This window comes from Cavia porcellus, unplaced genomic scaffold (assembly GCF_034190915.1).
Source record: "Cavia porcellus strain 051 isolate PalLab524CR breed Dunkin Hartley unplaced genomic scaffold, mCavPor4.1 scaffold_25, whole genome shotgun sequence".
NCBI lineage: Eukaryota > Metazoa > Chordata > Mammalia > Rodentia > Caviidae > Cavia > Cavia porcellus.
This window is the reverse complement of record NW_026947508.1, coordinates 17,794,493-17,820,266: the sequence shown is the minus strand read 5'-3', so window position 1 is coordinate 17,820,266 and position 25,774 is coordinate 17,794,493. Positions and strand designations below refer to the sequence as shown.

General features: G+C 52.8%; 1 long non-coding RNA gene and 1 other non-coding gene across 5 annotated transcripts; one reads left to right on the top strand and one right to left on the bottom strand.

Moving 5' to 3' along the window:
- Positions 1 to 701: 701 nt before the first annotated feature.
- On the bottom strand, positions 702 to 25,774 carry LOC134472954 (uncharacterized). Of its 4 annotated transcripts, XR_010043005.1 has the most exons (6): positions 25,625 to 25,729; positions 22,575 to 22,666; positions 8,520 to 8,630; positions 7,058 to 7,151; positions 4,110 to 4,310; positions 702 to 1,325 (listed from the first exon to the last, which is right to left on the bottom strand). It is a non-coding gene; the product is annotated as an uncharacterized LOC134472954 (long non-coding RNA). The 4 variants fall into 4 exon arrangements; XR_010043003.1 differs by lacking the exon at positions 22,575 to 22,666 and having other exon boundaries at positions 25,625 to 25,774; XR_010043004.1 differs by lacking the exon at positions 7,058 to 7,151.
- On the top strand, positions 20,679 to 20,750 carry Trnaa-ugc (transfer RNA alanine (anticodon UGC)). The gene has a single exon. It is a non-coding gene; the product is annotated as a tRNA-Ala (tRNA).

Below are 25,774 nucleotides of genomic sequence, written 5' to 3'. Positions count from 1 at the left end.
CTGATGCCAGTCCAACTTCCTCCATACCGTGACCCTTTCCATCAGTTGCTGGCAGGAAGAGTGTAACTCTGGTGGAAAGGAAAGGAGAGAATTCTAGAGCCTCAGTGTGGGTGGGCCACCTTGGTGGGATCAGGTGAACCAACATTATTGCATTGTTTTATTAAAGACCTGCATGACCTGGTTTGGTGGCTCAGCCAATGTCACACAGCAGAATCTCCAGCAATGCCATTAGCATCAGCATCTCCTCCATCAACACTGTCATTATCCTGGTGGCCGCCACCACTGTCACTCTCTGTATGGGAGCTGGCTGCATCCCACTGCTGAGCGACACCCCAACCCTTTTTATTTTTTATTTTGAGACAAGGTCTGAGTTGTTCAGGCTGGCCTCTGATTTGCAACCCTCCTGCCTCAGCCTGCCCGGTGGCTGGATTATAGGTGTGTGACACCACACCCACATCTGGCTGGCTCCTGACCCCCTGCTGCCAAGCTACCTCTCATTTATTCCCTCAGCCACGCCAAGGTCGTCACTCTCAGGATGCTCATTTCACAAGCTTGGAAACCTCCAAGAGCAGGTGAAGCGTGACCCAAGAGGCCCTCCTGTCACCTCCCTGTGGAGACCTTGAGGGGCGATCGCCCTTTGGGTCACTCACTCTCAGCTGCAAGGCAGAAGGGGGGGCCCCTGGAAACCCAAAAGCAGTAAATTTAAGACCAATAAAGGGAAGTTTTATTTCACAGAGAGGAGGCACCGGCTAAAAATACTAGTGGCTTAGAAGCACTTAGGTGAATTCATAGAGAGTTGGTGGCCACACGGCAGTCAGGGGGATCTGTTAAAGTCAGCTCGCCACGCTGCTGCCCCAAACCACCCCCTGCCTGGTCCAGCCCAGCTGGTGACTTCTCTATGAGCTGAATGCTCCCCATCCTGCGGGCTCCCCACTTTGGCTTCCTGTAAGTCTCTGGAAGCCAAGCACAGCCTTTGTGCAAGCGCTTTCTTTTGCTGGGCCCTGTCCCCTCTGCTCAGCCCAAATGTCACCCTGCAGGACCACTCGGTGAGTCAAGGACTGGTGGCCGCCCTGACATTTTGTGCTTGTCTTCCTTGTCACAGCCACATCCTTTGCATCCTCACGTGCTTGGTGTTTGTCTCCTTCACCGGACGGACAGCCTGCTCTCGGAGGAGGTGTCCTGCCTGTCTCACGATGTGTCCCTAGGGCCCTGCGCGGTGGGCACAGTGCTGGGCACATCCTGGGCGTTCGCTCAGCACAGAAGTGCTGGACACTGGCCTCGGCTCTCTGATGCAGTGGACCTCGCTGAGTCCTCCCATGTCAGTCCTGGGGCGAGATGGGGTTAGTGTTATAGATTAGGAAACACAGCCAGGATCTGCACTCTTTACTGGGCCTCTACTTCCTCACAGGGGCCTAAGAAAGTCACCGTGAGCCACGTATGGAGGCACAGGGTGCCACATTCTGGAGACAGAGGCTTGAGGCTCTCGAGGCTCCCACCAAAGAATAAACTTGTACTGTTCTACATACACGAAAGACAAAAGCAAAGCAATATGTTGCATGGGATCCATCCCCATAGAGGGGAGTTTTTTTTTTTTCCAAAGCAAGGGAATAGTGACCATCAAATTCAGGGTTTTGTTCACTCCTGGAGGAATGTGGGATATGACTGGAAAGCCCATGCGGAGTTGAGATGTGCAGGTGAGGGTTCAATTCCTCCACTGCAAATTTCCTAATACCTAAATTAACCTTCACAAACCAGATACACATCACAGATTTTTGTGCATTCATCAAACATTACACATGAAAAAGAATTTGAGCTGGTCGTGGTGGCTCACACCTATAATCCCAGCACTCGGGAGGCTGAGGGTAAGCTTGAAGTCAGCTTGGGTTACATAGTGAGTTCAAGACTAACCTGAATTATAGAGACAAAAAAAAAAAAAAAAATGGTTTAGAAAGTGTTGTAGTTTCCATGATGGTTTTAAGAATCAAATGGGAATGCAAAATAGTTGCTCATTCATTCATTCAGCAAACATCGACCACATGCCAGGCACCTAAAAAAGACTCTGACCCAGCTGGAAGGAGGAGGCTCAAGACCAGCACAGTTGAGGGCTCAGGCTTTGGAACCAGAGAGAACCAACAAATCCCAACCCTGCTTCTCCCTAGTGGTGCGACTTTAGGCCATGCACCTAACCTCCCTCTTCCTGGCTTTCATCATCTATCCTGAGGCTCATACTCAAAAAGCCCGGGGCTGAGATGAACGGCAAAGACGAGGGGTTCATTTGGTCCTTGAGTTGGAGGGGAGTCTGTCACCATGTCCAGGAGCATCAAAAGGGAGGATGAGGAGTTTGGGTGGATGCAGACGTCGCTCAAGTGTCACTGCTGGCTTGGCAGCAAGGCAAGGACAGGGTTTGTGTCTCAGAAGATTTCCCTAACCAAAGCAAGGGGCAAGACCGAGCCAGGAAGGCCACATGAGGAGCTGTTAAAACAATTCTGGTGGCCAGGCATGGCGGCATGTGCCCCTGGGGAGGCTGAGTCAGGAGGATCAACTGGTTCCCCAACTTGGGAACTTGTGAGACTCTATTTCAAAATTTAAAAAAGAAAAAAAAAAAAAAAAGACTGAGGATGTAGCTCAGTGCAAAGGCCCCAGGTTCAAGCCCCCAGTAATGAAAATATAAATAAAATAAAAATCTCAGGGAGAGACTGGCAGTCCAAAACCAGGAGGCCGCAGTGCTGGAATACACAGGGCACAGAGAACCCAGAAAGAAGGTGCCAGATCCCAGAGGGATAAACTGGATCGAACTGAAGAGTGGATGTAGGCAGACTGAATGCCCTGCGATGGAGAAGGCAGCGGAGGAGCACAGTGAGAGGGTGCAGGGAGGGGGTCAAGCAGAACAGGTACTGGGGAGACGCTGGAAGGGGCTGGGAGCAGGTACCTGGGAGGGGAAGGCTTGGAAAGCAGAGGCGGGACCTCCCTGCGGCTCCCTGGGCTGTGGCGTGGACCAAGCCCTGGCGAAGCTGACTTTTTCGGGGTGCACAGCGCCATGGCCCCTCTGCAGCTCCTCAGCCTCCTCCTGCCTGATGCGGTCACACTCCGGCTGGGCTGACCCTGGCTGCAGCTGCAGACCTCCAGCCGCACCGTTGTCCACCGGGCCAACAGTGCTTTCTCCTGGGCTTCCTGGGACCCACGATTTGGGGGCTGTTTCACTGTTACTTCCCAAAGACCAAACTGAAGCTCTGGGGTCACTTGGCTAAGGCTGGGGATGGGTTCTACCCCGAAGTCCTGGGTCACAGTCTGGGAAAACACCTTGTGGCCTGGACCTACATCAGAACTGGGCTCTCAGACTTTACCCTGCATGCACGTCACCCGGGATTCATATGGATCTACAGGCCCGCGGGCCCCAGTGGCAGAAACTGACCCAGCAGGCGGGAGCAGCGTTTGGAGATCCGTATTCTTAATCAGAACCCGGGTGGTTTCCATGCAGGTGACCAAAGCCACCCTTTGGACGACTTGAACCTGGCAGTGTGCACATGGGGACAAATGGTGGGATTTCCAGCTCCAAGCCGCCTGGACCCCGAAGCTGCTGGTTTCTGGCGATCGGTTAGGTTCTGGCTGCAGCTGGGAGCGGACTGGGGCTGGGGAGGCTCGGGGTGGTAATAACAGGAAGCTCGGCTTTTATTAGCCCAGGGTACCGCAGCTGCAGGTGAGTAATCTGATCTCTGCGGCGTCCTGTTTTCTCCGCTGCCTGGCGGTTCCTCGACACCCACTCACCTGCCACCAGCCACGGGAGGGAGGATGGGCGTGGGGACCCGCCCGCCTGCCCGGGTCCCTCGCCCACGCCCACGCCGCACACCCGAGCACCTGCGGAGCTGGCTGCTGCGGCAGGCGGGGAGGTGACACGGACGCCCACTCGGGCCCTGCACCCTGTACCCCCACATTCAGAGCTGCGCCGCGGATCAGAAGGGCTGGTGCCATCCCCTCCCTCTTCCCCTGACTTCTGAGCCTCCGTTGCCACCTCCTCCGGGGGCTGATGCAGGAAGAGATGCTAAAGGCCTGGCTGTAAAGCCCTGTCCCAATAACCATGGAGCCTGGCCTCAGAGAGACAAGTCTCTCACCTGTCCCGTGCCTTGGTTTCCACATTTGTGACATGAGAACCAGTGGCCCTCTTCACAAGCAGACAACACCCAGGAACTGGCTGGACCCTGTTCCCCGGAAAGCGGTGCAGAGGCTGTCGTGGAGATTGTGGGTGCTGTCACCACTGGGCCACACAAAACCGGCCTGCCTTCTTCTCCCTCAGCGCTGTTCCTGGCCCTCACCTAGGGGAAGGGAGAGGTCGGATCAGAACCAGCTCTGAGCCATGTTTTCCATCTGTGAAATGTGGTTGGCGGCACCTTCCCTGACAGCGCACAGGGACCGGAGGAGGAGATAAACCCAGAACCCCTCGGTAAACTGTACCATGCTGTCCACATGCAGGGAATTGTACTTATTTCTTCCAGGTGCTTATTTAATTATGTATTATGGTGCCAGGGGTTAAACCCAAGGCCTTCACCCTGAACTACATCCCCGGCATCACCGCCTCCCTTTACTTTGAAACAGGGTCTTGCTAAGTCTCTAAGTTTCCCAGGCTGGGTTTTAGCTCGGGAGCTCCCTGGCTCAGCCTCCTTTTGCACTGGGGTTACAGCCATGCACAGCCATACCTGGCTTTCCAGGTCATTTTGTTTTGTCCTGAGGGATCAAGTGCCAATCTGGCTTAGCCAGTGAGCTTCCCAGGTCCCACTGAGAAAGGCCATTTGTCATTTGCCCTCACTCCAAGGGCAGTGTTGGCCTAGGAGGGGGCAGGAGATCAGGCAGGATCACGCCCTCAGAGGTCCGGGTCCCCTGTGTCTTGAGAGCACAGAGGAGGGAAAGAGAGGCTGGCTGGGGTGGTGCAGGGTGGGAGAGAGGCCAGGACAAATCTCAGCAGGAAAGCCAGTGACAAGAAGGTGGCTGGTATGTTCAGGGGAAGGGCACCAAGTGTGACTGAGACACAGGGTGGGGAGAAGTGGTTCCGGATGAGGCCACACTGGGAAGGGCCCAGGACCACCTGGGGGAAGCTCAGGCTGTCCTGGGTTGATGGGGAGCAGGCAGGGCTGGCAGCAGGGAGTGACGGGGTCTGGAGAGGTGGCCACAGTGACACATGGGGATGGGTGAAGGGAGAGAGGAGGAAGGGAGGACAGAGACAGTGCTGCAGTGAATGAAAGCTGGCCTGAATCAAGGAAATGGGGATGGAGATCAGGAAGCGGGAAGCCCCCAATGGGATTAGAACCTTCTGGAACAGAACACACTGCTTATAGGAAAACAGTGTTGGGGAACAAGAGAAAGAAAGGCGACTAAATTTTCTGTCTCTGGGGCCTGAGGGAGATGGTGACAGCATCATCTGTAATGGGGACCCCAGGAGGGGAGCAGAGAGAAGGACCTGTCAGACACCCATTTCTTTAAAAACTGGCAGCCTTGGGGCTGGGGATTTAGCTCAGTGGCATAAGCACCTGCCTTGCAAGCAGGCAGTCGTGAGTTCGATCCCTGGTACCGATAAAAAGCAAAAATAAATAAATAAATAAATAAATAAATAAATAAATAAATAAAAACTGGCAGCCTTAGACGATTAGATAACAGCTGAGATCATCAGGGGAGAGGAGAGGAGAGGGGAGGAGAGACAGAGAGAGAGGGGAGAATGTTAGATCATCATCTTTTAGTTACCTAAGTGACATAAATTCAATTCAAACTGGATTACAGAAACCAAGATTAACAACTTGGTGGCATCTTTATCTTACAGTTTCAAGGGTGAGTCAAACCCAGGCGTGCCTGGATCCAGAGCTTCCAGTCAGTCATGTCGCTGGGTTATCTCCCCTCCCATCAGTTCTGACTGTGCCTGGCTTTAAGAGTGGGCTGTGTAGCTGGGCGTGTTGTTCAGTGGCAGAGCATTTGTCTAGCATGTGCAAGACCTTGGGTTCAACCCCCAGGACAATTTTTTCCTTTTTTTTTTTTTTTTGTAACGGGGATCAAACTCACAACCTTGGGCTTACCAGGCAGGTGCTTAAGCCACTGAACTAAATCCCCGGCACAACACCCAGGATAAGAAGGAGGAGGAGGAGGAGGTGAGGACAGAGCAAGAGGAGGAGTGGAAGACAACAGAAAGGGGAGGCGAATAATAATAAGGGGCCTTGTCTCCCATGTGCTCTCTCCAGTCTTGGCAAAGGTGCTTACCCCTCCAGCTCCTATTGGGAAACAGTTTTCTCTACTAGTTCCGCAGAAATCCCAGGGAAAAGTCTGATTGGCTCAGCTTGTGACGCACGCCCAGGCTCAAACCAATCATCATGTTAAGGAAAATGAGGCATTGTGATTGGCCTACTTGCTCTTCCCAGTGGGCGGGTCCTGCGATGGATCCCAGCCAACCTCCATGAAGAGAACCAAGAGGGCTGGGACAGCCAGCCAGGCAGACAAGATGAAGCACAGGCTGGCGTGCAGAATCTGGGTCATGGTTATCTCAGGGTTGGAGAGAATTTAGGGGGAGGCTGAGAGGTGTTCAAGGGGTTCTCAGGAAACAGCTTCTCTAGGGAAGAGATGTCCTACAAGGAGGGAATGGTCAAAGGCAGATTCTGGGATGGGACACCAGCTGTCACTATTCTGGGCTCTGACCATCCACCCTCACCTGTCTGGAAAGGATGCAGGACCTGATTCCACCACTAAAGACTCTCCCACCTCCCCCGCCCCAGGCTGTTGGCTTCTCTGGGAGGTGAGCACAAGGGCAGAATACCCACCCCGTAGGGTGACTCTGGGGTGTGAGCAGGAGGAGCTGAGGATTGCTACCTCGATGCCCAGCGCATAGTGAGTGCTCAAGGAACCAGAACTATGAGTAGTGCTGGCAGAAGAAATAGGGGGAGTGGTGGGGTTGTCATAGCACCCAGAAGCCTGCTGTCCTGACGGGGCAGAGAGGATAACCCACAAAGTTAGCACCACATCCATCCATCCATCCATCCATCCATCCATCCATCCATTTATTCACTCAACAATCTTTAACAAGTACCTATTCCAGATGGTGTAGTTGTTAAGAGGACAAGAACACAGGAGTCTGACGTCATATGAGGTGCTGGCTGGTGGGTTCTGCTGATGGCTGATGGCTGTAATACAGGGTGATCAGTGTCACAGGGACCTGGCTGTGCCCACTAACAAGGCCACACTTGAGATGGTTCAAAGGACACTGATGTTTCTTGCCTGGTCACAGTGGGTCAGGTGTCAGGTGTCCTGGGTACTTCCACACATTGGAGGGACTGTTGTCCCCATTATATCAATGAGAGGGTGGGGCTCAGAGAGGGTGGGCAGCTTGCTCAGGGCCACCATTCTTGTAAGTGGGGTTACCGGACCTGGCCCGTGGGCATCGGCCCATTGAGTGAGTTTGCCTGGTGTGGAAGAGAAAAGAGACAGAATACCAGGCACTGGAAAGGTGAGCCAGTCACCTGTGACAGGGGAGGGAGCCAGGAGTCCCACAGGGGAGGCCGGTAGCTGCGGGAGGGACAGCAAGGGTAGGACAAGGGCGAGGTGGGAACCACGACCTCCAGCGGGTCCTGGGCCTCCTGGTCCCACAGCCCCTTCCTCTGAGAAATGAAGAGAAAGATGTCTATTATCCTCATGCCCACTTCTCAGATGAGTAAACAGATTAGATCGGAGCCATCTGGCTTCAGAACCCAAAAGCTGAGCCCCAATCCTGGTTCTACAGGATGATGAGCAGAGAGAACTCCCTACAAATCCTCCCATCTGTCTCGAGAGTTGGGTCCCTAGAGAGTATCCCCAAGGGTGTCTCCTCTACAGGAGCAGCTCTCTTAGGGCCCAGAGATCCTCCTCTATTCCTATCTGGAAATGCAGTCTCTTGAAGACCTTTGGCCATGCAGCTTGTAAATGGAGAAACAGCTCAGGAAGTGGAGAACGACCAGACCAAGGTCATGACTGAGTTGATCCGCCTAGAACACAGGCCACCCGACACTTGCTCCTGGTGTTTCTCTATCCCAAACATCCACTTCTCACAAGTGACCCATCCCCTGGCTCCCAGGGGAGAAATGACTGTCAGTCTTGAGCATTTAATACAGACAGGACACCTCTGCTCCCTTCATCTCTGATCCAAACCACCCTCTGCAGTGTTAGGCAGCCCTAAGATCTACAAACAGGTAACACACTTGTATGATATATTAATAGCATGTTTAGAAACATACACTGTAATCATTGGTGTCTCCAGACTTTAGAACCACCTTTTCAATTACACAGTCCCCATTTTACAGATGAGAAAACTGAGGTTCGTGGATGTGAAAGACTGGTCAGGGGCTCATAGCTAGAAACAGCAGGAGGAGGATTAATATAAGCATCTGTGACTCCAAAGCACAGGTGTCTTGTCCCCACCTCAGGCTGCTAACAGAGAAGAGATAAGAGACCTCCACCAGGAGATGAAAACTGGTACCAGAAGGTACTGAGCCCCAAATGAGCAAAGTGGTAATTACTGTGGTAATTCCTGGAAGTCAGGCTGCTAGGATTCCAATGCTGGTCTGCCACTTCTTAGCTCTGGGCCCTCAGGCAAGTAACTGGTCCTCCTTGAGCCTCAGCTTCCTCATCTGTAGAATAGGAATCGTGTGGTTAGAGGATTCACTGAGGGTGAGTCACTTGGTAGTGGGGACAGCAATGGGAACATTCATTCATTCACTGCAGCTCGGGGTGTGTGTGTGTGTATCCATCCCTACTGGTTTGGACACCTGGTCCTTCTGACCTGTGGCAGTGGCCAGCTAGATGCTCTAGAAGTTAGAGGGAAATTCCAGATATGATTCGTGAAGCCTGAGCCTTGAGTCCTTCATGTGTATAGCCTGGTATCTCATTTTTTTTTTGGTACCTCATTTTGAATTCACAATTATGAATCACTGTATTTTATTTATTTATTTATTTTGATACTGAGTTGAACCCAGGACTTTTGCACTGACTTACATCAAAGTCACTAAATTGCTCAGGCTGGACTCCAATTTGAGATCCTCCTGCCTCAGCCTCCCAGAGGGCTGGGCTTGCAGGCATGTGCCACCATGTCCAGCTTGGAATTCTATTTTATTTTTCATTTTTTAAATTAGTACCGAAGATCGAACTCAGGATTGTGCACTTACAAGGCAGGAGCTTATACCACTGAGCTAAATCCCCAGCCCCGGAATTCTCCTTTAAAGAGCCTCAAGTGGCCAACAAGCTTTGCTGAGATCCTGTAAAGCCTGGGTCTGCTGCTGGGGTGTCTCTTGCCCTCTCCCCAGGGCTCTGCGTTTGCACCTGTTAAGTGGGGAGAACACTCACAGTGCTGGCTAAATGAATCAGTGGGCATAGAGTGCTTTACATGCAGCTGGCATCCAGTGAATATACTGGTGACTGTTGGCTTCTTAGATAAACTCCCAGCCAGTAAATACGCTTAAGTGCCAGTAAATGAGATAAATACTTCACATTCATGTAATTATGTTTAATTTGCACAGCTCCTCCCACCTTACAGGTGAGAAAACAGAGGTTCAGAGAGCTGAAGTGACTTGCCCTAGGTGACATGCTTGGGAGCCACGGAATAGGAATACAACACCACTGCCGTGGCCCAGATTCCCGTCTGGGAGCCCCCACCCCAGCCCCAGCCGCTGGACCTGGAAGACCCAGGACCCTCCTCGGACATGTTGACTGTGCCAGGCCCTGGTCACTGAAAATGGCCCAGGAGCCCCCCCAAGGAGCTGAGCTGGGCCCTGTCATATCTAGTACCTCATCCCTCCTGTCCCCCAAGCTTCCTCTTGAGCCCCTGTCACCAGAGGCCTTGGCCCAGGTGGGATGGGGGCCAACGGGTGACAATGACCGATTTAGAAAGTAAAGTTGCTTCTCAAACAAATAAGAAAGGAGAGGAAAGCAAGAACTGGCCTGCCCGCTTCCTGCCCCGCCGCTCTCCCAGCACCTGGGGCCCAGCTGCGAGGTTTCGCTGCTGGCTTGTCCTTCCTGCTGGGAGCCTCTTCTCAGCGCACCCCCCCAACAGTGGGCCCCCAGGCTGAGAAATGAGCACCCTCCTGATTGTGCCATTGTCATTGTCTCGGGCATTGTTTTGGATGACAATACCAAGGCTCAGCACACTTTGGTTTCCAGCAGTGGGGAGAGAGGGGGACGGCTCCCCTTTGCAAGCAGGCTCCTTGGCTCAGCAGTGCATGGAGGGGGGTCCCAGCTTGTCTGTGGGCCTCAGTTTCCTTGTCTGAAAAGTGGGGATCCAGTGATGGGAGGACCGAATGAGCCATACAGGGCACAGTCCCACTGGCAGCTACTCAGTCAATGACTGTGAAAGCCAGGGCCACACAAGGACATGCTGAAGAGTTCCTGGATGTGGGCGGAAAGCTTGGTGACCTGGAGGTGGAATAATCACAGGCCATGGGTTTCTAACTGCTGCTTCATTTCATTGCAACCAAAAGAAGTAGACGCCACTGTCATCCTGATCTCTTTTCCTTTCTCTCTCTGATTTTGTTGTTTTGTTTCTTGAAACAGGGTGTCACTCTGTAGTTCAGGCTGGCCTTGAACTCACTGTGTAACTGGCCTCAAACTTTCTGTAATACTCCTGCCTCAGCCTCCTAAGAGCTGGGATTATAGACATGTACCACCACACCCATCCTGATTTAGTAGATGGGGAAACTAAGGCACAGAGAAGTGACTTGCATAAGGTCACCACAGATTGTAGGCACAAGTCTGGGCAGAGTACCCAGCTTCTCTGGTCCAGAATCAGTGCCCAGAGCTGCCCCAGGGTCTAGGTCTGGCTCTGTGGGGCCTGATTTGCTTTGTGGCCATGAACAAGTCATAGTCCTTCATTGCCAAAATGAGCAAGCTTGGACCTGCCTGCAGACACTCCACGATCCTAAGGGAGCGTGCAGGTCAGCCTGAGTGACTCTCCCGGGGGCGGCATGCAGGAAGCCACGGTTGTCAGCACTGTAATTATTATTAGTTCTAAAGTCACAGACGAGGGGTGGCCTAGAGGATGCTGAGGGCCCTGCCCAGCGCTGAACATCTAAATCCTGTGGTTACAGCTGGGGAGTGATTCCGGGAGGCACCTGGTGAGAGGTGGCTCCACCCGTTGGGGCTAAAAAAATCCCTGAAGCTGCCACCGTGCAATCTGCAGTCACCAGCTCCAGTGATGGGCAGAGCCTGCTTCCCTGCCTCTAACAAATCCCCTTGAGCTGTGATGTCTAGAAAAATCCCTGGACCTGTCTGTGACTCAGGAGAGCTGTGCCCCTGCAGGGCTCCTCAAAACAGACAGTGTACCGAACAGCAGAGTTATTAAGAGCACGTGGGAACCTGGCTTTGGGAGCCCACCTGTCTTCCAGGCCTGGCTCTGCCACTCCTGGCTGTGTGGCCTGGCACAGGTTCCTTGGACTTCTGGGTTTGGGTTACCACCACTGGAAAATGGTTCAGTGCAGTTCCTGAGACAGCACAGGTGCTCAGGCACTGAGGATCTGGCTGGGTAGGGCCGTTGACTGTCCTTGGGCAGGACGTTCAGAGGTCCCCATAGGATCCTGCAGTCCTGTGTTCTCATCTGGGCATGGTCTCTCTATCTGGCTCTCCAGAACTCCCCTCTGCCCTTCCTAACATGCTGTATGCCCTGGTAGGTGACCTTTGTGGGTGACAGCAATGCCAGTAACCCTCTGGCTTCTGGTTGTGCGGGCAGGAGGGCTGAGAACAGGCATTATGGTTTCCCAACCTGGCTCCCCCACCCCACCCCGACCCTGTGCATACATCTCTGACCTCGGTCCAGATGACCTCCTCCTCCTCCCCTTTACCCCTGGGGTACAGTACTGTCCCTCCTGGTTTCCTAGAACCTGCCCATAAACCTGTGATCATATTCATGGTCCCTCGATTAAACTTTTCAGATCAGCTCCTGTTTCCTGCCTGAGCCTCTATCTGGTGGCTTCACTGTGACAGGAATCCTGCTGTATTTATCTAAGACTCCAGGGTGCTCCAGTAATAAAAGTCCAAATACTGCCTTCACATGCATTGTTTAGCCACCACAACAGCTTCTGTAGTGTCTCTGCCGTGTGCCAGGCTCTGTGCACAGAGTAGAGTACAGATGACCAAGGGACAGTCCCTGACCTCAGGGAGCTCCTGGGGTAGTCAGGGAGGCAGACACTGTTCCTAAACAGTCATCTACAAGAGCCAGAGAGTCACCAAATCCTGGGAGAGGCTTTGAAGGCTTTGTGGCCAGAAACGTTCGAGAAGATCTTTTTTTCTCCACTATTTTAGTAATATACATCATTTAATCCAGTGTTTTAAAATTTCATCAATAGGTTATATTATCAGTTACAATCTCCCTGCCCATCTCAGTCCAGACGGCCACATTTCTATCACCAATGGCTGCAGGCAGCAATGGTGAGCATTAGGGCAGCATCTTCACATTTTATTTGGTTCTCGTGACAGCTCTGGGGAGTGAACAGTGTGTTTCTTCCATCGCAGAGGAGGAGGTGGAGACTACAGAGTCCTTTTGCCTGAGGTCACAGGAACTCCCTGCACCGGAACCTGGACCAGTGTCACTCCTGCCTCTTCTTGCCTTGTCCGCTAGGCTGGTCCTGTTCCCCAGAGTGAGCAGCTGCCAAAGCTGAAAAGTCCCAACTGGAACCGAGCCCCTCTGACTTCAGCCTGCACTGTTTCTGCTGACCGTACTGGACACTCTGAGGAATGCGACAATCCCTCACTTCTCTTCCTAGATTCCCTGAGATGGCCAGCAACAGGGTGGCAGAAGAGAAGGGGACATTGCTGGCCAGTGACATGATGGGCTCCCGAAAAAAGGAGAGTTGTCGTGGGCAGGAGGCGACAGACACAGCTGGATTAGGCTCATGAGAGCAGCAGCAGGCCGTGTTGGCACCTTGGCCTGTGTCACAGTGATTCTTTCCAAGTCCTAACATCCAGAGACACCTGTTCCCGAGCCTAGTGGGGTGGGGAGAGTTCACGGTGAGTCAGGCACCAGGTTTTCTTGGAAAATTAGGATAGGGCAATAAGGGTATGACATTCTCAGGGCACCTTGCCCCAAGCCCTCAGACCTGTATCGGTTCCTACTACAGACGGGACAGCAGAGCAGGGAATTCCCTGGCAATCCAGGTGTGTGTTTGGTGACTCCAGGGACATTGTACAGCGGTAAAAATCAATAATTGGTAACTTGTTATTCACTGGGCTCTTCATAATTTGTCATTATTGATCTACCCCATAAAATCATCCAGCCATAGCCCTGCAGCTCCATGTGCTCCTAATTTTTTCATCCATTCATTCCCCGCTCCTGACATCCACCTGTCTAGCACTCTCCACTCTGCAGATGGTCCTGTGAGGGATTCTGGATGTGAGGTCATGAGTGAGACCTCAGAGAGGTGAGCAGACCCTTAGTCTGAGAAAGGCAGTGTGGGGTGGTGGCTTTCATGACGGCCTGCGGGAACCCCAGGATGCACTGCCTGATTCCACTGCAGAGTTCAAGAAGGCTTCCTGAGTATGCACACAGGCTGGCCTCGAAAGAGAAGAGGGACTCATGGAGTTCGAAGCAGGAGCCCTGGCTGATGAGCCTGGTAATGATTCGGGCTGGCTGGGGGCACCAGAGAGCTGCAGCGGCAGGGGTATGAGGAAGGACATCAGGGAGGTCCAGGGTGCACAGAAACCACGCCCCATGGAGCCCCATCCTGGCTCTGTGTCCTGTTCCTGATCCAGCATGCTTGATGACACCATGTAGCTGCCAGTGTTCTCACCCTCCGACCGACCCCACATCATCGGATTAAGGGGTGCAGACAGGTGCAGGCAGCCAGACCCAGGTGAGGAGGGGCTGGTCAGAGGGTGGGGTGGGGAGGGGAACCTCGGAGATTGTTTTCACCTGCCACCTGCTCTGCCCCGCCCAGTGATGGAAAATGTGTGTCAGAGGAAACTGCTGCCTGGGGACAGGGTAGGTGTGCGTGGGTGACAACACGTGTGGGCACCACGGGAGGGCAGGATGTGCTGGAGCAGAGGGTGACATCAGGGCGCTGGAGCAGGGTCTGGGGCTCCGCTCCTGCCTGCTGCCTCCTTCTTTCTGGTTCTCACTTTCCTTCTCTCACTCGGAACTGACTGTACACTTTCACTTCCAGAAGGGTGGGCAGACCGACTGTCCCGTGAAAGTGTCCCCAAGCCTCCGAGACCACAGCCAGTTCTTGCTCAGCGGTTCATGCAGCGAGCACCTCTTAAGCACTCGCTGTCTGCTGGGAGGTGAGGATAGAGGGTAGTCCTTCCCCCCACCCCAGAGAGGTGCACAGCCTGGAAGGGACAGGTACAGTGCCATGGAGGTGACACCATCTGGAGGGGACCAGGACGGTGGGCAGGAGGATGCAAGCAGCATGCCGAGCGCGGGGAAAGGCATGGAGGCTGCTGCCAGCCACACGGGGCTCGGGCCTCTGAAGGCTTTCGTGTGCCTTTTCCTTCTCCTCCAGCGGGACAGGCCAAGAACGTGCCCAAGTTTTTACTGCCAGACACTAGGAAATGACAGAGGCAGTCAGCTCTTACCTGCTCCTCGGGAAAGGGGAAGTGGGGACAGGTGTCGGGGCAGCAAGGGGCTGTGGAGGAGGACAGGCCCAGAGCCAGTGAGTTGGAGCTGAGGCGGGGGACATTTCAGCAGGTCCCTCAAACATCACCCAGAGCCCCGGGGGCCACTGCAAGTCTGATCTGAAAAGACAGTCTCCTTTAGCAGTGGAGCCAGTGGGACAGAAATGAATAAAACTTCAATGCAACTTAGTCTTGACGTTCTGTTATCTTGCTAGGGCTGCTGTGACAAAGTGCCACAGGCAGAGTGCCTTAAACTAACCAGCGTTATGAGAGGCTGAGGCAGGAGGATGGCAAGTTGAAGTCTAGCCTAGAGTATTTAGCGACTTAGAGAGATCCTATCTCAAAATACCAAAAAATGGTGGGTGGGCTAGGGTGGGGATATAGCTCAGTCCATAGACACTAGGCTCAATGCCCCGTACCACAGTAAAACAAAGACAGAAACACACATCACAGACCTAGTCTGTCACTATTCTGAAGGTCAGAAGATTGGAACCAAGGTGTCCCCTGAGATCCCTAGTCAAATCCTTCCTCACTTCCTCCCAGCTTTTGTGGTGACCTGGGTCCTGGCCTTTCAGTGGCATCGCTCTGATCCCTGTCTCTGGCATTCTGTGGCCTTCTGCCACGTGTCCTCTCTCCATAAACAGCACCCCTGTTGGACCGAGGCCCTCACCCACCCCCGTCTGACCTCAAGGAATGGGATCTGTGCCAACCATATTTCCAAGGAGGGTCCCAGCTGGGGATGAGGGGTGAGGGCTTCAACGTGTCTTTTCAGAGGACACAACTCAGCCTATAGCAGGTGTCATTAGGAGGCTTAATACAAATAAACCTCAAATCTGGGAGGGAAAAGAAGCCAATGCAGGTCCTGTGCCCCAATCAAAAATTAGGACTGAGACTGGGTGCGCAAGGCAAATTCAATCTCCAGCTCCGAAAGAAAGATAGAAAGGAAACGCGGCTTTGTGTATCTGTTTCTTACACTACTGCTTGCTCTGGCCCTACTAAGCAAATGTTTGAGAAATACTTGACTTGTGGCCTCCTGAGGCCCTCAGATCTTTCTTTAAACAAGTCAGAAGAATAGAACAAAAGCTGCCAGAGAACAAAGCCAAGCTGCCTCTGCCCAGATTCCCGCTGACCTTCACCTTCCCTTCTGCACGGGCACCAGCTTCTTGCCAGTCCTGAGTAGGGCGAGCGCGGGGAGCCTCCTCCTCTCTCTCTGGGTGAAGCAGAGCCCGCAGTTCCCAGGCCTCTCCCGTGCCTCCAGGCCCTGACTGCTCCATGCATACACGTGGCTGTGCCCCACACTTGCTGCCTAATCCTTGCTCTCTGCCCTTTCCGTGGGCCATAGAAGAGCCGGCAATCTGGTTACCCTGACGGTGAATCGATCACCTCTCTGCTGCCTCAAAACCTTCCAGGGCTCCCCGTGGCTCCGAGATTAAAGTCTATATTCTTAGGCTTGCCTGTCAGGCTTTGCACAAATTGGTCCCTAAGTTTGTTTTTCAGTCTGCATGCGCTCCATCCTACAGGCAGTACAAGTTCCAGAATCTCTATTTTTCAAGAGACTGGCAGTGAATTCTGGTTACAGCTCTGTAGGGAGGCTTGACTTGGATTCCTGTAAGTGACCGCAAGCATGGCTGTGCTTTTCTCTTTTCTGCACCCATATCTTTATGGAAATACGCGCGCGTGCACACACATACACACACACACGACACTTTCCCAACCTCTATTCTACCATCTAACTGAATAGGACACCTTTACCCTGGTCACATAACCAAGAACCTTTCACAGCATTTTGGTTGAACTTTTTTGGCAAGATCTTACTATGTGGGGACTGGGGGTTTAGCTCAGTGGCATAAGCACCTGCCTTGCAAGCAGGTGGTTGTGAGTTCGATCCCTGGTACCGATAAAAAGGAAAAAGACCAAAAAAAAAAAAAAAAAAAAAAAAAAAAGATCTTACTATGTAGCCCAGGCTGACCCCAAACCTGCAATTCTGCTTCAGTCTCCCAAGTTCAGGAATACAAGCATGGACCACCACACCTGGCTCCTTGGATGACTCTTCCTCCTCCTCCTTCTTCTCTTTCTCTTGTTCCCTCTTCTTTTTTTTCCCTTGGACTTCTTTACAGTGCTTATTCTCTGTGGAGAGCCCTCCCTGTCTTTCCCTTGGAGCCAAATAGTGGGAAGATCTGGGGGGAAAAGCTCCCCAAAAGTGAGGCAAATCAAGCAGCCACTGCTGCCACTTGTCAGTGTCTTGTCTGTGTGAATTTGGGCAAGACACTTTTCCAACATGGGCCTCCGTTTACCCACTATACAGTAGGATGTAGGAAAAGATATTCAAATAAACATAAAAGAGGAAGCTAGATCTCTCCTTCCACCCAAGGTCCAAGGTCCAATCTGACCTTGGTCCGGTGAAAGAGTGCCCCCAAGTCCTTTATTTTACATTTATGTGCATTTATTTGCATGTTCATATGAGGCACCAACTACGGTGCATTCATAGAAACAACTGAGACTGTTGTCTGATTGATGCCCAGTGATGGAAAAGACGCACCAGCTCACGGTTCCATGCAAATCTCAGCTGTCACGGCCTTCAGTCATTTACCTTTCAAGGACCTCCTCTTACAGATGGGTAACTGAAGCTCAGAGATGGAAAGTGACCAGCCTAGGGTAACACAGCAGGTGAAGAGCCAAGGCTTCATCCCACACTTTCCTCTGTGTGCCAGGAGCTGGTACTAAGTACCTTGTTTCTCTCTCCATGCAGGAGGAAGAAGGGGGGCTTGGTTTTCTTGAGAAGCCCCCCTCTTGCCCCAGAATAACAAAGCTGGCTAGAGAGGCAGCCTCCCGCAACCCCACAGGAAACCAAATTGTTGTAGAAAAGCAGGTGGGAGTGGAAAAATCCTCTGAGAGGTTACAGTTTTGCTTTTACCTGTTCTAAAAATAGCCCTGGTTATTAGAGGTTGATAGATGAGAGATAATACTCGGGTTATCCCACGGGGAGCCAGGAGAGGGGAGGGGGCTGAGTCTGCCACAGATGGTGGCAGAGAGCGGGCGGGCACCGAGCTGGGCTGGACTCTAAGTACAGCAGGGAACCTTGTCTTTGGAGGGGCAGACAGACAGCAAGCACAACAGACAAAATAACTGCCGAGAGGGACTAGCGGAGGTCAAGATCATCCGGGAGGCCAACTTAACCAAGATGAGCTGGGAGCCGCTCTGGGAAGCAGCCAGCCCTGCAGACGTCCAGGGGAAGGGCAAGGCATCTCAAGGACAGAGCTGGACAGCCGGGGGAGGGGGCATGGATTTGCAGGAGGAGGTGAGAAGCAGGTAGTGTCTGATCCATGCAGCTTGGAGATCTGGCTCCCAGATCAAGGGAAGTCCTCTGGGCAGGACTTTCTGCAGGGCAGTGTGGCGTGTGGGGTCCTTTAAAGACATGTGCTCTTGCCTGCTAGTTGGGCTCGGGACTTGGGGATGAGTGACAGGAAGGAACAGTCAGACAGCGATGGACCCTGGAGTCCAGGCAGCCCAGACGGAGATCTGCACCAAGCTGGGCAAGAGCAAACCAAAGGACCTGATGTCTTCAGAATTATTCAAGCCTCACAAGAGCTGTAGACGAGTTGGATTGTGTGGCGTGAGGGTACCCAGGATCTTGGCCTGAGTATTTGCTGGAGGCTATGCCAGGCCTGAGTGGGGACCTGCAGGAAGGGGCAGGAGGGGCGAGTGTGGGACTCTGGTTTGGGGTCCGTTAGGTTGGAGCAGTCTACAGATTGCCAAGAACCTGCACCAGAGCAGCGTGAAGCCTGTGCAGCTAAGGGCCATCGGGGTTAGCCCAGTCCAGTGGGTTAACCAGTTTTGCAAAATTGCTAAGTTGTGCAGGCTGGTCTCAAGCTTGGAATCCTCCTGCCTCAGCCATCCAGAGCGCTGGGCATGTGCCGCCACACCGGGCTGCTCCACCCTTCGTGTGTGTGTGTGTGTGTGTGTGTGTGTGTGTGTGTGTGTGTGTGTCTAAGTGGCCCTCAGAGCACAAGAATCAGGGGACCTGTCTTGCTGCTGCCCACACTACATAGCCACAGCGTCCCTGAGGCCTCCTCATTCCTCCAGGTTCCACTTCCTGCCCAGGTTTGGAGTGGAGAGAGACTCCACAGGCCACCCCCGCCATACTCTGTGTCAACGTCATCAGCAACTATAATGAGAAGTTTGTTTATTGAGCACTTACTCTATGACAATTGATTGATCAGTTAACCATCACAGTGACTTTTTAAAAAATTTTTTATCGGTACCAGGGATTGAACTCACGACTGCTTGCTTACAAGACAGGTGCTTATGCTGCTGAGCTAAATCCCCAGCCCCCCCCATCACAGTGATCTTAAAAAGTAGTTGTTGCCCCACTTCACACACATGGGAAACAGGCACAGAGAAGTTATGTGAGTTGCCTGTGGCCACACAGCCAGTGACAGAGCAGGATATGACCCCAGAGCCTTACTCCTGACTGGCATGCTTTGAACGCTGCAATCAATTGTGTGACACATATCTGCTTGTTTATCTGTTTCCTTAAAAACAAGGATAGAAAGCTGCGTGCCTGGCGGTGCACACCTGAAATTCCAGCTCTGTGAGTGAGACAGGATACTGAGGCAGGAAGATCAGAAGTTTGAGCTCATTCTGGGCAACTTAGAAGAGAGACCCTGTCTCAAAAGTAAAAACTTTAAAAGGGCTGGAGATGCGGGTCAGTAGTAGAGCGTTGGCCTACCGTGTACAAGGCCCTGGGTCCAGCCCTCAGTGTTGGGGTGGGCCGGACTGAGGTCCAGAGGGGCTAAGGAACTTGCCTGAGTCACCCAGCAAGGAGCTGGTGGAGATGGAACCATATAAAGCCCAGGCCCGACAGACAGGAAGCCAGGAAAGATGTCTCAAAGCTCACGCCCAGTGCTGCAGGACTGAAGGTCCTGCTGGTCCCCGGTTATTAATCACTCCCTGCTCCAAGGGCGGATCCTTGAAGACAGGGCTGCTTCCCATTCTCCCAACCCTCAGGGTCTAACACCTTTTCAGGCCAGGAAACTCTTCCCTGTCACCCCCAACGCTGCCCCTACCCTACCCCAGGCCACTCCCCTCCCTGACCCCCTCAAGGGTCCTGGAGGAAGCATCCGGCTGTCATTGTGAATCTGCAGGATTCGGACCTGCAGCTGGAGCCATGGGCAGGAAGCGGTCACAATGGATGAAAGACCCTCTGTGCCCAGGTGGGTGGGGGTGGGGAGGCAGGAAGCCAGAAGCCTCCTGCATGGGGCGCTGGAGGGAGGCCTGGGATGCCTGAAGCTGCGGGGTTTGTTTGGATTCCCCAGGGATCCAAGCTGGGGAGCTCTTTGCAAACATCAGACCTGCTCTTCCCCATGGGGTGCCAGGCCTTGGGCCTATGCGACAAGAATGCTGCTTTCATTCATCCCCAGGGTCCCCAGGGCTGTTTGTCCCCAGCAGCCAGGATTGGCTACTCCATCGGGGCTTGATTGGTTGAATATAGACAATTAATTGGGCACTGCTAATAACTGAGGAACTCAGTGTTATACAGATTTTTCTTTTTTTTTATATCGGGGCTCGAACTCACAACCTTGAACTTGCCAAGCAGTCACTTGTGCTGCTGAGCTAAATCCCCAGCCCTTTTTACAGATTTCTTATAGAAAAAAAAATAAAACGTGTTCTCAAGGATTCCGTTCCCTGCTTTGAACTTTGGCACATGCTGTTCCCTCTGCCTGCTTGCTCTTCCTTCTGCTGTTTGCAAGGTCAGCTCTTCTCAGCCTCCAGCTACGATTCAAATAAAGCTCTTTCATCAACCTTTGGGTGCTGCTGTGTCCTGCTATCTCCGCTCCTGTGCTCCCTCTAGCCCCGCTCTCTTGATTTCCTTCCCAGCACTTCTCATAGCCAGAATCCTCCTGATCCATATCTGTGCCTCTGTGTTCTCTTCCCGCTTCTCCCGCCAGTCTGTAAGCTCCCTGCTGCACTCCAGCACCAGGAGCAGGACATTGCTGCCCACAGAGTTAAGCAGCTGACGGATGAACAGGAATCCCTGCAATGCCGCTGAACCCAGTGCTCTGCAAGAGAGCCAAAGAGGAGCTGGGGATGTGGCTCAGGGGTAGAGCTCTTGCCTTGCATGTAGGAAACCCTGGGTTTGATCCCCAGCACCCCCAGAAAGAAAGAGAGAGAGAGAGAGAACAGAAGATTGAAGTCACTTCAGGGCTTTGCTTCCTGTGTGACAATTACTGAGCTTCATCTGTGTGTGTACGTGAAGGGAAGCCGTGCATGGGAATGGCCACTGTCTGTCCAGCTTGCTACAGTGGACCCTGGGGTGGACCGAGCTGTTTCATCAAAACTGTTCCTTTTAAAGGTGGAGCCAGGAGTGGTAGTGCACAGCTGTAATTCCAGCAGTCAGGAAACTGAGGCAGGAGAACTGCAAGTTCCAGGCCAGCCTGGTCTACAAGGTGAGACCCTGACTCAAAAAACAAAACAAAATAAAACAAAACTGGGCATGGTGATGCCTGCCTGAAATCCCTGTACTTTAGGAGGCTGAGGAGGAAGAACTGCAGGTTCAAACCCAGCCTAGGGGGCTGGGGATTTAGCTCAGCAGCATAAGCGCCTGCCTTGCAAGCAGGCGGTCGTGAGTTCGATCCCCGGTACTGATAAAAAGGAAAAAGACAAAAAAAAAAAAAAAAAAAAAAAAAAAACCAGCCTAGGCAATGCAGTAACTTAGGGACACTGCTTCAAAAATTTCTTTAAAAAGGTCTGGGGATCTGGGAATGTAGCTCAGTGTGAAGGCCCTGGGTTCAGTCTCCAGTATTGCAAATCAAACAAAAGGTAGGAAAATCAAGACCCAGAAACACTGAGGTGTGTCATATAAATCCAGAGATTTACCAGCAGACAGTTCAGCTGAGCTACTGGTTCCTTGAGTCCTGACACATTCATTCATTCGTTCGTTCATTCCTTATCACTCACTGTTCGTTTATTCACATGGACAGTACTTACGGAGCACCTGTCGTGTATCTGGTACTATGCCGGGAACTAGAGATACAGAAATAACCAGGAGCCCAGGGACTCCGAGGAGCTAGGTAAAAGGCCCAGCTCACCTGACACAGAACTACTTGGGTGACCCATAAGGGAGGTGGGCAGGGGAGAGAGCTCCTGGGGAGGGAGGAAGAAAGGACTTCATTTGTGAAAGATTAAACGGGTGCCAGACAGAGAGACTTCACCATGGAGGAAAATGTTAACTATGACTAAGAAACCAGTTAGCCAAGATCAGCAACCCTGCCTGTGAGCTTCCGCCACAGCCTGGTTGGATCGGTTCCCAGAAATTTTGTCCCTTCCAGCGGAGCAGTTTGTGCCGCCTCAGTGGCGTGGGACCCAGTCTCAGAGAAGGCCAAGGCTGTTCCCACTCAGGAAACACATCTAGGCACCTGCTATAGCTGCGCTCGGTACTGGCCCCCGGGGTTACCATGGGAAGGAGGCTTTGTCTTAGTTCCTGCTGCTGTAACAAAGTGCCAAAGACCAAACCCAGTGTGGTGGCGCCTGCCCATAATCACAGCACTCCAAGAGGCTGAGGCAGGAGGATCTCAGGATCGACTCCAGCCCGGGCAACTTAACTTTCTAAGAGCCTAAAACAGAACATGACTAAAGACTAGAAAATTTATAAGCAGAAAAATGCACCTCCTTAAGGCCCACCATGAATGCTGTCGCATCAAAGGATTAAGTTTCAACATGAAGTTTAGAAGGGATGCACTCAAACCTGTTGCTAGAACTCCTTAGGACTTGTGGACGCACAGATGATAAGTTTTACCGTCCCAAGATCAAGGCCACCTCAAGGCCACAGAGGTCAGCCAGGAGGTCCAGACTCCTTCCATATACACCTGCACTGTGGGCGGGGTCACGAGCACTGTGGAGCCGCCCAGACCTGGGCTTCAGCTCTAGAGCAGCCCAGGGCCTTGGACAAGTGATTTCACAGCCCTGAGCCATTCTCTCACCTGTGCGACAACTGGGCGACAAGAGCATGAGCTCAGACAGCACTATGAGACCGCATCACAGTGAGGGTGAAGCTCTTGGCTCACGGCGGTGCCTAGGAAATAAATGCCAACCTCAGCTCTCTAGAACAGGCTGTGCGTGCCCACCTGGTCACACACGGGGTGCCACCAGGAAGTCACTGACTCTGATTTTTCCAAGGCTGATTCAGCAGTCCCTCTCCCCCTCGGCTCAGCTCCAACCTGCCTGGTTCTCTCTGGCTCCAGTCTGAGAGCTCTCCTCCTGCCCCACTGCCTCCAGTGAAATCCAGTTCTGGCTGTTTATGGGCCATGACTCCATGGAAAGGTGGAATTTTCCAAGCTCCAGTCCCCCATGGCCAGCCTAAACTGGACCTCTCCACACCTGGGCCCTCCATTCCCTCCCACTGCCACGGTAGTAAGCGCTCCAAAATCGATCTGCAGCTGTTCCTCCCTGCTCAACAACCCTCAAGGGCTCCCTATCACCCTCAGGATCCAGTCCATACTCGTGTGTTAGACATTTAAACACCCTTTACCATCTGGTTCCAGTTTCAGCTCTGTGTTTCCACTCATGCTGCCATGCTCCTGCTCCCCAGCCCTCTTTGCTTCGTATCTCCCTACCCCAGTGCTTGGCCTGACCTGTCTCCTCCATAGCGCTTAGGCGGCAGAGTTTGTGACACTTTACTTGATGACCCTTTCAGCCCCACCTTGCAGCCTCTCCATAGGGATAAACTGCCGCATCCAGCAGGTCGGCAGCACACTTGGCATGAGCTTGGCATGAGCACCTAGCACCTAGGTTATAGTCAGGTGTTAGTGTCTGACCTCCCCATCTCGGTTCACGTCCTTCATCTCATCCTCGGACCCTGCTTTATCTTCCTTATGAGCCACTGGTAATTTATGCCTATTCCTTCTCTACTACAGTGTAAATCCCAGGAACAGGGATTGTGTTTTATTCACCTGTCTGCATTCCTGGTGCCTTCAAACAAAGCTGGGTAATATAAAAGCTGCTCAGTAAATGTTTGTTGAAAAAATGAATGAATGGGGGGCTGGGGATTTAGCTCAGCGGCATAAGCGCCTGCCTTGGAAGTAGGCAGTCGTGAGTTCGATCCCCGGTACCGATAAAAAGACAAAAAAAAGAATGAATGAGTGGCTGGCTGGCTGCCTGGATAAGTAGGTGGATAAATAGATTGATGAATGGATGGATGGGCGAATGGATGCGTGGATGCATGGATAGGTGTATGCATGCATTAGCTACGTGATCAGGGCCTTTCCAGAAAACTCAGTCAAAGCCAAGGGCAGATGGCCTGGGAGAAGATAGGGTCACTTGGGGAGGACATTAGTTGGGTGGAGGACCAAACAGGGGCGCTGATGTCCAGGTGGAGAAAACTTGTGGGAGACCCTGGGCAGATCAGGGAAGTCCTGGGAGCAGGAGAACCCAGGTCAAGTTTTGTCGCATCTCATTTACTGAGCACTGTCAGAGGTAAGTGCCTTAAACTCTCCGGGCTGTTTCTACATGAATAAAACTAGGCCCATGTTTAAAAAAAAAAAAATGGTTTTCAGGTGTGGTGGCTCACGCCTATAATCCCAGCACTCCACTCAAGAGGCTGAGGCAGGAGGATTGTTTCGAGTTCAAGACCAGCCTAGGCTACAAAAAGTAAGCTCAAGGCCAGCCTGAGCTGCCTTGAGCTCTGCACAGCCAGACCCTGTCTCAAAAAGACAAAAAAAAAAAAAAAAAAAGGTTACATCACTATGCTGTGAGAAAGATCAGGATGACAAAAGACACAGGGCTTTTTGTGGCAGTCTCTTGGGGGACAGTGGAGCTGGGAGCATTGCCCCCTGCCTTGGGCTTGTCCTCACTGCCTGGTGAGGCTTCTGGTTCAGCCCTTCAATCTGCAGGGCCAGGGCCAAGGTGTATGTGACCAACTTCCAGCCAGGGTTAGGTACATGGGGAACACACCAGGGTCACCTGCACTCCTCTACTGCAGCATTAGCTCACTGCCTGACTGTGGCACCTGCTGTGGCCAGGATCGCTGGGCCACGGGTCCGAGTCCTTCATTTTACAGTGGAAAGCTGAGTTCAGAAAGCCAGACAGACTTATCCAAGGACACAGGAGCAGATGGCTTCAAAGTCTGTTTCAGAGCCCAGGCCTCTGCCCTTCCACCCCGGGCTCTCTGCTCTACCCTGACGTGCAGCCAAGCTTTGTGACCAGTGACAAGCCTGTTCTTCAGTCGAGACTTCTTTCATGCGCCAGACACAGCGCTGGGTACTTTGCACAATGTGCCTCACTAAATCCTCACCGCGGCCTCCACAGTGCTGGTTCACAAATAGAGTAATCGAGACTCTGAGAGAAGCCAGTCCAGGATTCCAGTGATGTCTTCTATCTCAGAAGCATGTACACACAGAGGCCTCACTGTCTGGGGAGAAGCAGACACGGTAACAAACACTGACCACGGAACTCAGTCAGTGTCTTTTTGATGCAGTCTGAGGCCCAGTCGTTGCTGAGGCTGCCAACCTTACACCTCACGATGGTCTCTAAGAAGCTCCACACTGTTACCCCATTTCACTGATGAGCAAATGGAGGCCAACAGGCAATTTTCCAGACACCCCATCTGCCTCCAGAGCCCCTGAAGTCCTATGCAACCCTACTATGAGCCAAGCCCTGTCCTAGACACTCGGGGAGAGAGGTGGGGGTGGAAGAAAACAGGATGTGGCCTCTGCTCCCACCTCCAGTCAGCAAAGAAGTGAATTCAAGGCATGTGGGGGTTCTGCCCCCCACACCGTACTCTTGGGGACACTGACTAGGGGTAGGGGTTGGTGCTGGCCTAGCCCTCCATCCAAGGTCCTCTGTGCAAGGGAGGTTGTGACAGCCCAGACCCCAGGGCTGCCTGCCTTCTCCGCATGGCTCTGATTGACTGCCCACACCTGGCGGGGCCTCAGGCACCAGGCTGGAAATAGACGAGGAGGGACCGAAGTGGCACCTGCATTCTTGGCTGCTGCCCCGCCCCCGCGGGACCAGCCACAGCAACACGGAAGCCCACCTGAGATCTCGGGGCGTGGGGATGTCCTGGGCGCAGAAGCCCCGCCTGCTGGAAGGTGTCCCAGGAGCAGGAGGGTCACAGCACCAGTCAGCATGGCGTCCCCTCCCACACTGCTCTGAGATGGGGCCTGGCCCTTGCTTTGCATGTCTT